The sequence below is a fragment of the Echinops telfairi genome, unplaced genomic scaffold, assembly GCF_000313985.2.
Source record: "Echinops telfairi isolate 266 unplaced genomic scaffold, ASM31398v2 ScPeMD7_7469;HRSCAF=8507_0, whole genome shotgun sequence".
NCBI classification, from domain to species: domain Eukaryota; kingdom Metazoa; phylum Chordata; class Mammalia; order Afrosoricida; family Tenrecidae; genus Echinops; species Echinops telfairi.
In genome coordinates, this window is record NW_022111372.1 from 24,867,881 (window position 1) to 24,884,775 (window position 16,895).

At 44.8% G+C, this 16,895-nt stretch overlaps 1 pseudogene; it reads left to right on the forward strand.

The window, feature by feature from the left end:
* The first annotated feature begins 569 nt into the window (after nucleotides 1–569).
* LOC101640519 lies at nucleotides 570–1,047 on the forward strand (annotated as a pseudogene).
* The last annotated feature ends 15,848 nt before the right edge of the window (nucleotides 1,048–16,895 follow it).

The following is a 16,895-nucleotide window of genomic DNA, read 5'->3' on the forward strand; positions in this document are numbered from 1 at the left end:
GTACAAATGAGGGGTCCCCCCCCCAAAAAAAAATACAACAGAATTGCATTGTGCAGAGCAGAGCTTTCGTAGTACACATTTTTCCCTGGTAGGTGAGTGGGCATCGAGAAACTAACTCTGAGTTAGTGCACCCAGGGGCATTGCCTGGGAAGGTTCTCTCTGATCACAGTGAATTTTTTCATGAAAGCAGTTTCACTAGAACCTCGTTTTTTGTGATGGCTGATTTAAGAGAACCGCATGCAGTGGTGAAATTGTGTTTCCTGGTCAGGAAAAATGCTGCAGAAGCTATTGTGATGTTGAACACAGCTTACAAGGACAGCGCTATGGGAAGAACTCAATTGTATGAGTGGTTTTTTCCCTTTCCCAAAAAGGCAAAATGTTGATTGGTAACAAACCTCATTCTGGACGTCCATCAACTTCCAGAATGGATGCAAATGTCAACTGGTAGTGCATTCCGAGTTCGTTCCACCAGGTCAGATTGTTCATCAAGCTTTCTGTTTAGAGGTTCTGAGAAGATGCATAAACAGTGTGCCACAAAAAGCCTGATTTGAGACCATGGAACCGCAGCCATGATTGAGGCAGCTGTTAACCCGAAATCCCATCCCCTCGCAGATGCCCACCTCACCAAGAAGCTGTTGGACCTCGTTCAGCAGTCCTGTCACTACAAGCAGCTTCGCAAAGGAGCCATGAGGCCACCAAAACCCTCACAGAGGCATCTCGGAGTTCATCGTGATGGCCACGGATGCCGGGCCGCTGGAGATCTTCCTGCACCTCCGTGGCCTATGTGTTTGTGCGCTCCAAGCAGGCCTGGGCCGGGCCTGTGACGTATCCAGGCCTGTCATCGCCGGCTCCGTCACCATCCAGGAGGGCCCGCAGCTGCAGCTGCAGATCTAGTCCATCCAGCACTCCATGAGGCTCCTCTTCCGGGGCCCTGTCCAAGGCGGGGGTCGGAGGTGGTCTGGGCGAGTGTGTAGTGTTCTCAGCCATTCCCTCATCATGGTAAAATGTCATTGTCATTTGGAAAAATGTACAGAGAGGACCATATAGCCGCCCCCACGGCGAGATGTGACATCCCATGGCCCTACATGGGACAGCACCGGAGACACAGTGTGGGATGTGCGACTGAGCTGACCCCACCACACTAAGGCAAAATACTGGGGGGGTGCAATGGAGCAGCAGGGAAGCAGAGCAAGGAGGTCCTGAGGGAGTACAAATGATGGACTTCGGGGCCAGGACGTGGCACCCCATTAGACTCGTCCAGAAAACACTCCTGAAGACATCATGCTGAGTGAAATAGTCACAGAAGGACAAATACTACATCGTTTCACTTATATAAAAGAAATGAACAAATGAACAGGCAAATGCATCGAGACCCAGCTTTATTAGTAGTTGCCAGAGGTGGAAGGAGAAGGGGAGACCCTGTTCGTGAGGGAGGGCGCTTCTGTGGATCTCTGAAACCAAGCTCACTGCCATCGAGCTGATGCCAACTCTGATCTGCGCCAGTACGCACTCCTTTTGCAGTAGAGAGCTATTCATCCTGCAGTTGTTTGCTCGTTTTCTTCGTCTGCCTTTTGTTGATTTCCAGCCCTATGGCACAGTGGTCAGAGAGAAAGGTCTGTATGATATCAATGTGCTTAAATTTATGTAAATTCACCTTATGCCCCAGCATGTGGTCTATCTTCGAATATGCGAGCTGATGCCAACTCATAGCAGCCCTATGGGACAGTGTAGAACTGCCCCTGTGGTGTCTTTTGCAGGAGTGGAAATATTAGGCTTTTTCGGAGGATCCCATGGTGCTTTAAAGCTGTGGACCTTGTGGTTGGCAGCCCAACCCAGAGGCCACGACGTCACCAGGCCATGTCACTGTCGCCAGGTGCCATCGAGTCAGTGCCTCTACTTTACCAAACATAATGTCCTTCTCCAGGGGCTGGTCTCCACTAGGGCACAGTGATGAGAACATTGGCATTATTTAAGGTTGATGGTTGAACAACTAATTCCTAGCACTGATAACATGAAAATTAACACTCTACACCTGCAAACTGTTGCGTCGGGCGCCTGATAACACCGTATACCTGAAAAAGATGGTGACTTGGGCCATGTTGTTTTATATGTGGTTTTGTTTTTTAAAAAGGAGTTGCTGAGGCTGTTTGGTTTGGAGGGTCATGCTTTCATGGGGCAACATAGTCAATCGGCTTCATACTGCATTGAATGCTTTGGTTCCACCTCCTAACACACTGCTTAGTTGCAGGAGCCTGAAAAGCTGGCCAGCAGCCATCCAGCAGCCACTTGGCACAGCACGGGTCTCCACTCACCAGAAGCACAAAGGAAAGAGTCAGGGATCCAAGGAGGAGATGGAACTGGAGGCTAACTGCACGCATCAGCAACTACCTCCTGTCCCATGAAGCCAGAGAAGGCATCAACTTTTTGTTCACGGTGACAGAAATTTGGGTCAAGGACATTGGTGATATTGCACAACATGATTGATATAATTGTTCTCACTGAACATCTGTGTGAAAAGGGGGTTGAATTGGCAGATGTAGTACTATCTGTAGTTTTACAACATTTTAAAACTCTGAAAATGAGGAAAATCCATTTACAAATGTAACATAAGAGTATTTTGGACCTAATGTCGGGGGTTTAAGTGGAGAGAAAATGTTTTGAGAATGATGTACAAATGCGCTTTACACAATTGATGTGCGTATGGATTGCGATAACAGTTGTATGAGCCCCTAATAAAATGTTTTTTAAAAAAAAGAGTATTTTGTTGTAGAATTGCAACAAAAGCGTTGATTGATTTGGGAAGTCAAAAAAGAAAAGAGCTAAAAAGCATCTGTGGTAGTTAACATAATCTGTTGTCAATTTGAGTATTAAGAACGAATAGGTGGGATTTAGCCTGTCAATCAGGTTGCAGCTTGGTGACCTCATTTGGAGGCACTAAGGAGATAAATAGTTCGCTGGAGGTGGAACACAGCTCACTCCCTTCAGGACATTACTAATGATGAGCCTGATGGAACAACACTGATGCAGCCAGAGCCCAGAACTGTAGGAGTCACATGAAGAGCCATCCCAGCGCTGAGAAGCTCCAACCACCACTGTATCCACAAGACTTTCCACCCACTGGCCTGTGATCTCCCTGCATTCGGTGTCGTTGCATGTGTTTCATGAGTCTGAAGATGAATTTATAGATTGGTATCGAATATAAGGGCTAATATTGGATCTGGACAGAACTGAAATGTTTTCTCAATATACAATTGCTCTTTTATATAAAACTCTTTCTTATACCTATGAGTGTCTATAAATTTTGTTTCTCTAGTCTACCTGGACTAACAGCATCCTTTGGATTTATTTATTTAGTCGCTGGAGTTAATCATGCCCTGATGATGACTGAGCTTCTAGAGCAGTGGTTCTCAGCCTGGGGGTTGTGAGCCCTTTGGGGTTGAACGACCCGTTTACAGGAGTCGCCTAAGACCATATTCCCGATGGTCTCAGGATCTGAAACACTGCTCCTCTATCCATCTCCAGGCGGGTCCGCCCACATGTAGATACACCCACATACAAGGTCACCACAACATGAGGATCGTGGCATTAGGAAGGTTGAGAACCACACTTCCTTCCACCCCCTCTGCCTGGTTCTCTCCAAGCGACTCATCCCACACAAAGAACAAAACCTTCCAAAGAGCAGGACACCCTCTGCTAAACTCAGCAATCCTATCATTCCCAACCCGACCTCTTCACTGATTCATAGTCTTCTTTCTAACTAGCACAACCCTCCTCTCTGCTTCCTCTAATTCTGCCAATGTTTCTTACTGGTTTTCCAACAGTGTTGGATTTCCGATGGCGGTACATAAGGCTACTGCAATACTTTATCAGGTAGGACATGAGATTTAGTAGGGTAAAGCCACTCGGTGCCCCACCCTCTAAAAGACATGGGACTTCAGGAAGGCATGAGAGACTATCACTTGGTGAGATGGATTGGTACAATAGGCATGACAAAGAGCTCACATACACTGGCAACTATGAGCATGGAACAGAACCGAGCACCATTTCGTTCTGTCATACACATATGGCTGCCTTAAGGTGGGGTCGATTCAACCAAAGATGTTTACCTATCTAACCCACGCATCTATTGTTTCTTGGTGTCATTAAGTTGATTTTTGACTCATAACAACCCTCTGGGGTAGAAAAGAATGGCCCCCGTGTGCTTTCTTAGCTATAATCTTTACCAAAACAAATCCCCATCCTGGTCTTTCTCCCTGTAGCCACTGGATGGATCCAAACCACTAACGTTTGGTTAACATAGGAGCACTTAACCATTGTGCCAGCAGGTCTTCTTGTCTATTAGTCTTATATTTAAATATTTATCTTTTATTCAGCCACTTTATCAATTTAACCATACCAGTAAAATTTTTGAGTGGGTCTCCTGAGTATTCTAGAATAGCCCTTCTCAGAATATGATCTCACACCCTTTCAAAGAGTCTGGAGGGTTAATTTTCACACTAATACTAAGAGTTATTTTACTTTTTCACTGTCATTCTTTCACAAGAGTGCTGCAGAGTTCCTGAGCCTATAGAGCATGTGATGTTCCACCTGCTGACCTGCTGAGCCCAAAAGCTAACAGAAGAACTCAGTGAACTTCTATGGAGCCGCACAGTCAAGAGACTGGTAAAATTGCCACCATTCTTAAAATATTACTTTTCATAAAAACATGTTAACATGCAATTGACCTATTTATGTTAATTTTATTGTAGTAAAATATATGAGGGGGTACACCCTGAAAATGATTTTTCCAAAGCTATAAGTGTTTAAGTTTTTTTTACAAAACAACCTAATTACCTTCAACATACTGTCCATTACACTTAATACATTTGTCAAATCTGTGATTCCATTTTTTTTCCTGTGATTCCATTTTTGGAAACATTTTGCAAACTCATCTGGCTGACAGCACTTCCCTCATTTTTTTCTTCAGCTCTTCTATGTCCTCAAATTGCTGTCCTTTCATGTCCCTCTTCATTCATGGAAACAAAAGCAGTCACACAGCGTGAGATCAGGTGAGTAAGGTGTACGGGGCAAGAGAGGCATCCTGTTTTTGTCAAAAGCCAGCACACTGAGATGGCTGCATGAGCAGGTGCATTGACGTAGTGACAAAACCAGTCCCCCTGTAGCAAAACCAGTCTGCTACAAATCAGGCCTTTTTTGTTGCACACTGTTACATAATCTTTTCAGAACCTCTAAATAGAAAGCTTGATGAACAGTCTGACCTGGTGGAATGATCCAAATGCACTACCAGTTAACATTTTCAACCATTTGGGAAGTTGACGGATGTCCAGAATGAGGTTTGTCATCAATCCACATTTCACCTTTTGAGAAATGAGAAAACCACTTGTACACTTGAGTTTTTCCCATAGCGCTGTCCTTGTAAGCTATGTTCAACATCACAACAGTTTCTGTGGCATTTTTCCCAAGCAGGAAACAAAAGTTCACAGCTGCACATCTGTTCTCTTAAATCGGCCATCACAAAAAAAAGAGGTTCTAATGAAACTGCTTTCATGAAAAAAAATTCACTGTGATCAGAGAGAACCTTCCCAGGTGATGCCAGTAGGTGCACTAACTCCAAACAAATTGCTCAATGCTTAGGGGGCCAGGGTGGGGGGTGGGGGTGGGGAATGCATACTGCAAAAGCTTCGCTCCACCCAGCACAATTCCAGGTTTTTGGGGGGGTACCTCCTCATACACATGGGGACTTCAAAACGTTCATGAAAATTGAATTTAAAAATAATGAGAACTTTCTACGAACTTTTTGGACACACAGACACACCCACCCCATATAACACAAAATTCACAATTTTAGCCTTTTTTAAATGTACAGCTAATAGCATGCTATAAATTACATTGACCAAGTTATGCAGTCATAATCATTGTCTAGGTCCAAAATGTTCCATCACCTCTTGTTTGTTATGATGGAATGAATTTGGTAAATACTTCTTTTTTTTTTCCTGTTTCAAATATAACAAGTCTCAAGATACATAAGCCACATGAACAAAAATTCTTTGCTGTCCTCAGTAAATCTTAAGAAGGAAAAGGGGTCCTGAGACCAAAATATTTTATAACTACTGTTCCAAAAAAATGATCCAGCTCTAGTTACTCGAGTCAGTTCCAACTCATGATGATCCCATGTGTATCAGAGCAGAACTCTGACAGGATTTTCAATGGCTGATTTTTGTAAGTAGCTTTCCAGGGCTTTCTTCCAAGCTGGACTCAAACATCCAAACTTTCTGTTAGCATCTGAGAGCATTCATTGTTAGCACCACTCAGGAACTTCCCAATAATTGTACTTTGTGTTTGCCTCTTGTCTTACTTTTGGCGAGCCCACACTTCTAGAGCCACTTTGAATCACTGTGGTGAGAGAATGGAGAGCCAATTTTGTTTCTCACTGGAACAATCTCCCAGTGTTTTCCAAGGCCCAGTCCTATTCCCCATACGGTGTTCTGTTCTTGGAAACACTGACAGATGTTCTAGAAAAAGCACAGTTTGGGGATGCACTCCTCTGTTTTTTCAGAGTGTTTTCAAGAGAAAAAAAAAGTTTTGTTTTGTACTAAAAAAATATTCCTTTATTAATAGTTACATTGTGGGTTTTGAGCAAATATTTTTAACCTACCTGTGTTTCTTATCTGTAAATGAACATGTTGAACTACAAAAGTGTTTCTGAACCATAAATATCACCTGTGAATTTAATGAAGGCAAGCTTTCTTCATGGAAGATTTTCAGGTCAAAATAAATGAAAGAAACACAATGGTAACGTTCTGAAACTCCCAAGGGAATGATTGATTCAGGAAAGGCTTATGAAGGGATATCAAAGCCACTAGTGAAGAGTTATTGGGAAGTGTCAGCATATTTGCAATGTCAACCTGTTACCCAATGACTGTTAACTAACTGTAGTGGGATTAGGGGACTGTGACTTTGTGGCTGTATAGTGGACATATTTAGCTGTCATCACCTGCACCAAGTGCTCATTAAATGTGGCATATCCAGACATTATGTGAGCACTGATGTGATGTCTCATTATGAAACAGACTTGCCAAAATGTTTATCATGAACCTAAGAGAGACTCGAGCCAAATGGAGCATCTATTGTTTCCATACTGTGATGGTTTTCATGTTCCTGTGATGTTGGGAGCGAAGAAATAGTTCAAATGCCCATAGAGTCATAATGGACAAGTTTCAGCAGAGCTTCCAGATATAGACAGACTAAGAAGAAAGGTCTAATGATCTACTTCCAAAAATTAGCCAGTGAAAATCCGTGATCTGGGAACAGTGGTGGAAGGGGAGCCCCATGGGCTGGAAGGCACTCAATGCATTCCATGGGATGGAGTATGCCCAAGATCATGAGAATGGCCCAGGCCAGGTGACATTTCCTCCCGCTGTGCGTGGGGTCACCATGAGACAGAGCAGATTCGATGCTGCTGTGTTAGGCTGGGTTGTCTAGAGAAACACCAGTGACACTTACATGTATAAGAAAAAGTTTTACATCAAGAAGTAATCTCATTGGACATTGGGCCCCCACTCAAGTACTTCCTCAATACCAGAACACTTTGTTCTATTAAATTGACATTCCGTGATGCTCACCTTTCCAACACGGTCGCTGAAGACAAATGGGTGCATAAGCAAATGTGGTGAAGAAAGCTGATGGTGCCCAGCTATCAAAAGATACAGCAACCTGGGGTCTTAAAGGCTTGAAGGTAAACAAGTGGCCATCTAGCTCAGAAACAACAAAGCCCACATGGAAGAAGCACACCAGCCTGTGTGATCACAAGGGGTCGAAGGGATCAGGGATCAGGCATCAAAGAACAAAAAATCATATCATTGTGAATGAGGGGGAGTGCAGATTGGGGACCCAAAGCCCATCTGTAGGCAACTGGACATCCCCTTACAGAAGGGTTGCGGGGGAGGAGACCAGCCAGTCAGGGTGCAGTATAGCAATGATGAAACATACAACTTTCCTCTAGTTCTTTAATGGTTCCTCCCACCGCCCCCCCACTCCCACCCCACTATCATGATCCCAATTCTACCTTGCAAATCCAGCTAGACCAGAGGATGTACACTAGTACAGATAGGAACTGGAACACAAAGAATCTAGGGCAGATGATCCCCTCAGGACCAACAATGAGATTAGTGATACCAGGAGGGGAAGGGGAAGGTGTGGGGAGAAAGGGGAAACCAATCACAATGATCAACCTATAACCCCCTCCCAGGGAGATGGACAACAGAAAAGTGGGTGAAGGGAGTCGTCGGACAGTGTAAGACATGACAAAATAATAATAATTTATAAATTATCAAGGGTTCATGAGGGAGGGGGGAGCAGGAAGGGGTGAAAATGAGGAGCTGATACCAAGGGCTCAAGTAGAAAGCAAATGTTTTGAGAATGATGCCAACAAATGTGCTTCTTGGCACAATGAATGTATTGAAATAAGAATTGTGCGATCCCCCAATAAAATGATTTTTAAAAAAGAAGAAGTCATCTCATATCCAGGAGGCAGCCCAGCCCAGCCCAGCTCAAGTCCATTGGTCCAACGCTAGCCTGAGCGGTCTTCAGACTCAATTAGCTGCAGGCCGATGATGCAGAGCGATGAAGCCCAATGCAGGAAGATCACAGGCCGATGGATGCAAAGTCGCATGGATCCAAGCTCAGTGAAAACATGGCAGGGTGCAGACATCTCTCAGGGTCGAACAGGCCACACGAGGCCGCCACTGGAAGCTGGCACAATGTTCCAGCAAGCAAGAAGGTCAAGGAGCAGAAAGAGGAAGGAGGGGGTCCCCAGTGTCTCTCTTATAAAGAGACCACACCTCCCAGGAGGCATCATCAGACTGTGACCTGATTGACAGGTTGGACTCCACCCCTGCACAAGTGCCAGTTAGCAGAAAATCTCCCCACCAGGGCACCCAACAACATAAGCTTAGACAATGTCAGCTCTTTCAAGAAAAGAAATCAGAATTAAGTACAAGTGTGAAAATAAAAAATTATCTAGAGGGAGAAAATAAAACTAGAACAAGTTTAAATTTTCAAAAAGGAGTGAACTATCATGAACATCACAAAATCCAGGAAGACAAGGCAGTACTGGTATCAATTGCCTCCCTGGTCCAGCTGTACAGTACTTTCACTCCATCTTTGGCTGCATGTTCTTTGAGCTCCCTTTCAAAAAGACCATTTCGTAATTCTGTTTTCTTTAGACGATGCATTCTCACACTAGTTACACAGTAGAATCACCTGGGGAATTTTTAAAACACGGCTACCTGAGCCTAATCCCACATGCCATCCCAATTGACTCAGAGAGTCTGTGGGCAGATGTAGGCACAGCTAGTGTTTACAGACAGACAGCTGAAGCTCAGCTCGAGCTGAAAACCCCTGAGCTGGCCTGCCTCCAGGCCTCCCACACTCCCAGCTGCGACTTCTGACTCACATCACAGATGGCAGAGAGAGGGTGAGATACCGGAAGCCAAAGCTCCTGGTGACAAACAGCTCGGTGACCCAGAAAACCCACACTAGGTCTAAAAGGGTCGGATCGTGTTATGAGATAGTTTGGATCCCCTACCCCTCACACAGGCCTCTGCACACAGCTGAGTTTCAGACACAAGCAAGCTCAGGGATAACCGGGCTGGAGGGATGAATGGTTAGATTGCTGCTAGGGTCACCAAGTCCATTCCTATAAAGAGACCCTGATGAGATCAGAAGCAAACGCTGCCCGCTGCCCGGTAGGTCCTGCCTCAGCCTCACAATTGTAGGCTTGCGCCTACTGTGGCAGCTCTGGTGTCAATCCGTCTGTCAGGAGTCTTCTCTGTTCCCTCATGCCCCACAGTAGCAAGCATGAGGTCCTTTTCCAGGGACTAGTCTCTCGTGAGGAACCCTGGCGGCATGATGGTTACGCCTTGGGCTGCTAACTGCGTGTCAATGGTTGGAACCCACCAGCCGCTCCGAGGGGGAAAGATGAGGCTGTCTATTCCCATAAGGACTCACGGTCTCAGAACCCCACAGGGGGCACTTTGCCCAGTCCTGCAGGGTTGCTAGGCGTCGCCACCGACTGGGTGGCAGTCTCGCCATCCTCCCTTCCAAGGATGAATTCTGTCCCAACATGTATGTGATCAATTCTCAACCTTATTATACCAGTGAAAGCGATCCCATTTGGAATAAGGCTTTCTTTTCAATGTCAATGAGGCCTGACCCACATCGTGGGGTGGATATTAAACCAGTCTCTTGTGAGAAGCAAAAAGCGCCTCAGGAGGACAGAGCAGGAAGCACAAAGAGGGGGACTCTGATGCCACCTGGACCGCTCCAGGGAAGCAAGGAGCATGCGGGAATGAGTGGAGGATTTCCCCCCCAGAGCCGACCGAAATAGAACCGCCCCCGCCCTGAATTTAAACTCTTAGCCTCCTGGCCTGTGAGAAAATAACTTTCTGTTTGCTAACGCTACCCACGTGGGGGCCCTGTTACAGCAGCTTCCAGTTACCACAACAGGAAGACTCGGGATGAAAGGTACATCCCAGAGGCACGCAGATAGGATGCATGAGTCAAGACAGGACAGAACGGCTGTGCCCAGATGTCCCCACAGAGCACCCAGAAGGGCTACAAAATAAAGCATGGTTCCTTCTATACCTGGTTTATAGTGCCTCTAAAACGCCACACACCTCATCGTCTGGAATTCATACCACCAACCTCTCAGCTAGCAGATGAGAATTTTAACCACTGTGCCATCACGACTCTCATCAGAGTGGGGTGGGTCCTAAACCTGACCACTTCTGAATTCTAAATAGATCAGTGGTGAGCGTTGGGGCGGGGGAGGGGTAAACTGTGAGGAATGTCAAAGAACTCCCAGGGCTCTGCACAAGGAACTACCCTGCCCCAGAACTAGGCCCCCAATTTGAATATAGAACCTCAGTTTCCGGTCTGTAAAGCCACCCAGTTGTGGTTCTTGGAGTACGCCCCCTCCCCAGCCCTTCATTCCCTACCTCTGTCACCCAGGTGAGTGTTAGACATCTCTGACTGTACCCAAAGAAGGCTGTCTCTGGGTGAGAGAGCCTGGGGTGGTCCCCAGGGGACCATTCTTTTGCATAACTTGTAAATCAGTGAGCCATTCCTGGGAGCCCGATCACACAAACTGAGCCCAAGGTTGAGCAACCAACTCACCACTGAGCACACAAACTGAGCCCAAGGTTGAGCAACCAACTCACCACTGCTACCTGACTCAGTCTTGGGTTTAGCACTAAAAGTCCCACCCCACCCCACCCCACCCCACGCGCCCAGGAAAATCCTCAGCTGCTGGCAAACCAGGCCAGTTGTTCACCCTGTGAAGCATGGTTCAAATAGCCACAGCATTGGTTTGAGACACAGGCATGGTCTTTAGGATACCCCAAGCTGGTCTTTAGGCTATAGGAGGCTCCAGGGGATTCAGGCTCTGGTGAGTTCCACAGAAAATCGGCCCTTGATCTGTGCAGGACCGTGTCAGCCCACGGTTTAGAATTCCCATTTTACAGGTGAGCAACCTGAATACCTGTGCTGACTTATTCACAGTTGCAAAGCTACTGAGCAACAAATCCTTGGAGGGCAGGATGTAGAATCCAGCAGGGTGTAGAGCCCTGCATCATTTTAGGTTGCTAATATTTTTAACCTCACAAGTCAAATATTAATACATTTTCATGGTAAACCAAAGGAACAGAATTCAACATACATGCATCAAGCAATGAAATACTCCCACTCTGCACTGTTGCTGCCAGGTCAGCTCTGACTCACGGTGACCTCAAGTTCAACAGAATGAAGCCTTGCCCATCATGTGCCCTCTTCATGGCCTTTGAAATGTTTGAGTCCCTTGCTGTCGCGACTGTATTCTCAGTGCCTTCCTACATCTGAAACTCAGCCAATGAAAAGCTTCCAATACTGTGTGCTACGGTGTTGGAAGATGAGCCCCCGAGAGTGGAAGCTTTTCATTGGCTGAGTTTCAGATAGAGATGGCCAGACTGTCATAATCAAAAAGCCCCTCAGAAACCTGCCCACAATGGGTGACATACTGGTATTTGAAATCCTGGTGGTGTATCTTCCAGCAACATCCAATCCGCCATATTATGACAAACCAGTAGACAAGTGGCTCTTGAATGTGCTGCTCCCGCTGCTGTTGTTCTTAGGAACCAACCAATTGGTTCCAACTCAACCCCAGGGACAACAGAAGGAAACGCTGCCCATCCTCACAACTATTCATTCGGAACCCATTGTTGCATTCACCGTGTCCATCCATCTCATTGAGAATCTTCCTCTTCTTCTCAGACCTTCTGCTTTACCAAGCACTGCGTCCTTTTCCAGGGACTGGTCCCTCCTATGGCATGCCCAAGGTTCCTGAGACCAAGAGAAACAAAGTGCATGAGAGGATGCTTCCTTGCTTCTAAGGAGCCTTCTGGCTGAGCTTCTTCCAAGACGGACTTATTCATTCTTTGGTCCCACCCAGTGCCATCGTCCAGTCAGTTACAATTCAAAGCGACTCTGGATAGGCTTTCCGAAAGTCTAAGTCTCTACGGGGGCAGATAGCTTCATTTAGAGCAGCTGGTGGGTTTGAACTGACAACCTTGCACTCAGGAGTCCAATGCTTACCCAACAGCACCACCAGGGCTGGTAAGTCTCTTGGCAGTCCATGGTCTATTTAATATTCTCTGCCTACATCACAATTCAAAGACACCAATTTCTTCTTCCATCTCCTCATTCATCCTCGAGCTCTCAAATGCATATAAGGTCATTAAAAATACAACGACTTGGGTCAGGCACACCTTAGTCTCCAAAATGGCATCTTTGCTTTTTAACATCAAAATTAATTTTTGTTGTTGTCCGTTTTACAGCAGATATGCCCAATTTGATTTCCTAACTGCTAACTCCATGGGCATTGATTGTGGAGCCAAGTAAAATGAAATCCTTGACAACATCGAGCTTTCTTCCATTAATTATGGTGTTTCATATTAGTTTAGTTATAAGGATATTTATATTTGTCTTCTGCTGTTGAGCTATAATCCAAATTAAAGGCTGTAGTCTTTGATCTTCATCAGTAAGCGCATCAAGATAGGTCCCTGGGTAATGCGAACAATTCCCGTGTTTGGCTCCTAACCGGAAGGTTAGTGGTTCGAGCCAACTTCGAGGCACCTTGAGAAGATGGTTGTCTGTTGCCTTCCAAAACATCAGTTGGAAGACCCTGTGGAGAACAGTTCTGCTCCGCACACCTGAGTCGGAGGACTCAATGACACCCGGGCTGGGCTTGGTTTATACAGAATGGAAGGAGCGTGGCCACCTGCTACCTGGAAATGCAAGTGATGTCATCTCACTGGTATCTTTCATTCTTCCTTCACACCATCTTGCCTTCTGCTTATAAACATGCTTAGGTGTCACCCAACTTTAAAAAAAAAAAAGGCATAGATTTCCTCTGACCTCCCACTTCCTCAAGTCACCACCAGGCTTCTCACTCGGCCTCCTCACGCCCACTCACTCTGAGTTGTTGCTGTTGGCCTGTGAGGCTGCCACTCGTGGAGACAGCAGAGTTGCGCCATCGGCTTCAGAGGCTGCCATCGACCTGGGAGCAGCCTGCCACATCCTTCTTCCAGCCAGAGGCTGGGGGCTTCCCACTGCCGATTGCTCCATTCGCACAGCACCGCCACGGCTCTTATCTTCACCACATTCGCTATGGCTTCCCAGATATCGCCTTAGGCTAGTATTTTCTAGAAGTCACTCCTGTCCCCAGTCGCCACACCCTGGGTCCTGAACAGCCTCTTCCATCCTCTTCTTCAGCAACATTAAGTCCGCATCTGCTAACCAGCCCTTTCTTCCTGAAAGTTCTCTTCACCTTCCCCGCCCTCTGCCTTATCTTGTCAACACTTGTGTTCCTATTGTATTTAGTGATAAGCTCCTGGAGACAGAGCCTGTGTGGTCATTGGACATCCTTGGGAACGGCCCAGGCTTTGTAGATGTACACGAAATATGTTGTGCCCAGCTATCGGAGTGCATTTGTTTTCAGCTCCAGCTACCTACCCTGACCTCATGAAGGGTTCTCTTCTCTTTCATCAAAGATCAAAGCGTATGAGTGTCTGTTAATGGGGATGGAATCACTTGACATGAATGGTGGTTGTTTGACTAATTGATACTATTGATTGTGCGGCAGGAAAATTGTTGAATTAGCAAGTGTTTTGTTTTCTATATGACATCACAATCTTTAAAAAAGAATTTTTTTAAGAATTAAGTTCAGCATCTCTTCATTACTCGTCCATCACATAGAATGTGCCCAGGGGATTCATTTACCAGGTCGGAGAGGGCTTCAGCAGCTACAAAAACATGTGAGCTAGATCAAAGAGGGTCCTATTTGATTTTTAGGCAGCCATGGAAGTAATCAGAAGGCTTCGAGGAATAGTCTCCTAGTTTCCTGGGTGTTCATAGTGCTTACTGTTACTTTCACAGTGAGCTAATTAACTTTTGATACCATGTGGTTATCACATCATAACCGCATGTCTTTTTCTTCTCTGTCACTGGTGAAAAATTCGGAGGATTTTAACCACTGGTAAAAGTGTCTTCGCACATAAACCACATAGGAGCAAGTAAGATGTGCATTACCTGGTTATTTTAACTAAGTGAGCTGAACATAAGCAACCATCCAACTGCTGGGTAAGTTCTGTCAGCCAAAAGAAAGTACTCTGGGAAATGAATTATATCTGCTGATTCATTTCCTAGCACTCCCAAACCAGCCTTGTGTCCGGCTCCAGTTTCAAAGACAGCTCCAAGCTGTGTTTACCTAATTAGTCTCAAGGCCTTCCCACGGCTGCTGGCATGTCCTGTGCCAGCTAACCTTTCCCAGTATCAGTGGAACTGCTTCCAGGAGGGTGGGACCTACCCAGTAAGGTGCCTGGGACAGGAACTGGTCAGCTGAAATCAAATCAAATCTCTGGGGTCAAGTCTCTTCAATGTCATTATTTGGGAAGAGGTCCCCCTCTCCTCTCCAAGTGGAGCTCAGACCTTCCCTGTCCAAGGGTCCAAACACCAACCCAGCAACCCCACAAAACTATCAACAAAACACCAAAACCCAAGATGTCAAGGGAAAATAATGTGTGGAGATTTTCTTTAAGAACATACAAAAAGACTGGGTGAAGGGAGACGTTAGACTGTGCAAGATATGACAAATAATAATTTATAAATTATCAAGGTTCATGAGGGAGGGGGCGTGGGAGGATAGGGGACAACATGAGGAGCTGACACTAAGGGCTCAAGGAGAAAGCAAATGTCTTGAGAATGATGAGAGCAACAAATGTACAAATGTGCTTGACACAATGGACTGATGGATGGATTGTGATAAGAGCCCCCAATAAAATGATTAAACAAAAAGAACACACAAAAAGACTTTAAGAAAGGTTAACTCTGTTTTGAGATAATACATCAATTCTCACCAAATTACATTTTAATTCAGTAGTATACCAACTTCAGAAACACAAACATGATCTGTGTATGTGCAGGAACACCTTGATGACACAATAGTAAAATTGAACTGAAAAAGATAAACTCTGAGATAGCTGGGAAAATTGTGAAAGCATATAAGGAGGGGCTGGTAGCTCTTTTTAAGGATCCCTAGTGGCACAGTAGTTAAGCATTCAACTGCTAACTGAAAGGTCAGCAGTTCAAACCCACCAGCCACTCCACAGGAGCAAACAAGCAAACAAACAAAAACTAGTGATCCGCTCCCATAAAGAAAACCCAAAACACACTGCCATGCAGTTGACTTCAATTCACCATGACCCTTTAAGACAGAGAGGACTCTAATCTCTACAGGAGCAGAAAGCCTATTTTCCTCCCCAGAGCTGCTAAGGGTTCCTCACTGCTGCTGTCAGAGTTAGCTGCCCAGCCTGTAACGAACTATGCCACCAGGCTCCCGAAAACTCGGTGGAAGCAGACCCACTGCACTTTTCTTCCAAAGAGCACCTGGTGGGTTTGAACCTGTGATCTTGCACTAACAAAGTCTATGGAGCAGTTTCACTCTGTCCTATAGGGTCGTTATGAGTCAGAATCAACGAAGTAGCACACAAAAACAACAGCAGCAGCACTACCGCATAATAAAATGTATTATAAATCTGAAGTGATTAATACTAGTCGGATACTAACTCAGAAATAGAGAGGAAAATTATAGAAATAAATATAGACATTGTGAGATCTAAATACCTATTGTTTATTATATAGAAATAGTAACTTTTCCATACAGTAGATCTGTATGGAAAATAAACGACCTATGAGTTGTAATAACAAAAATAAAAATACTAAGATTCTAACTTCACATGAAAATAAGTAACTGGTCAAATCTGAACATAAAAATCATAAATGTGAAAACATAGAAGAAAATAAAAGTGAATTTGTTAAGAGTATTAAATTATAGAAAAACTTCCTAGCAAAAAAAAGAAATCCACAGAGAAGCATAAAGGAAAACAATAATAAATTAAATCACATTAACTATTAATTCATTGAGAAGGCCTCAGAAAGGTTTTTTACACGTTACAAAAATTTTAGAGGAAAAAAAAATTTAGAGGAACCAAAGATCTTCTAATAAAGAGTAAAAAGTTATTCCATGCTATTAGAACACTTTAAAAATCAAAGGCATCAAAAATGGCAAAGAAGTAAAACTTTACTTGCTGTTGATATGATTTTTGCATATAGAAAAGTCTAAAATACTCAACAAGAAAATTTGTGGAAATAATTAAAAGACTTGTACACTGAAAAGGAAATCAAGAAAACAATACCACTTACAATAGCCACCCACAAGACTTAATACTTCAGAAACCTAACCAGGAAAACAAAAGACCCGTACAAAGAATCTAAAAACCACAACTACAAGAAACCAACAGAGA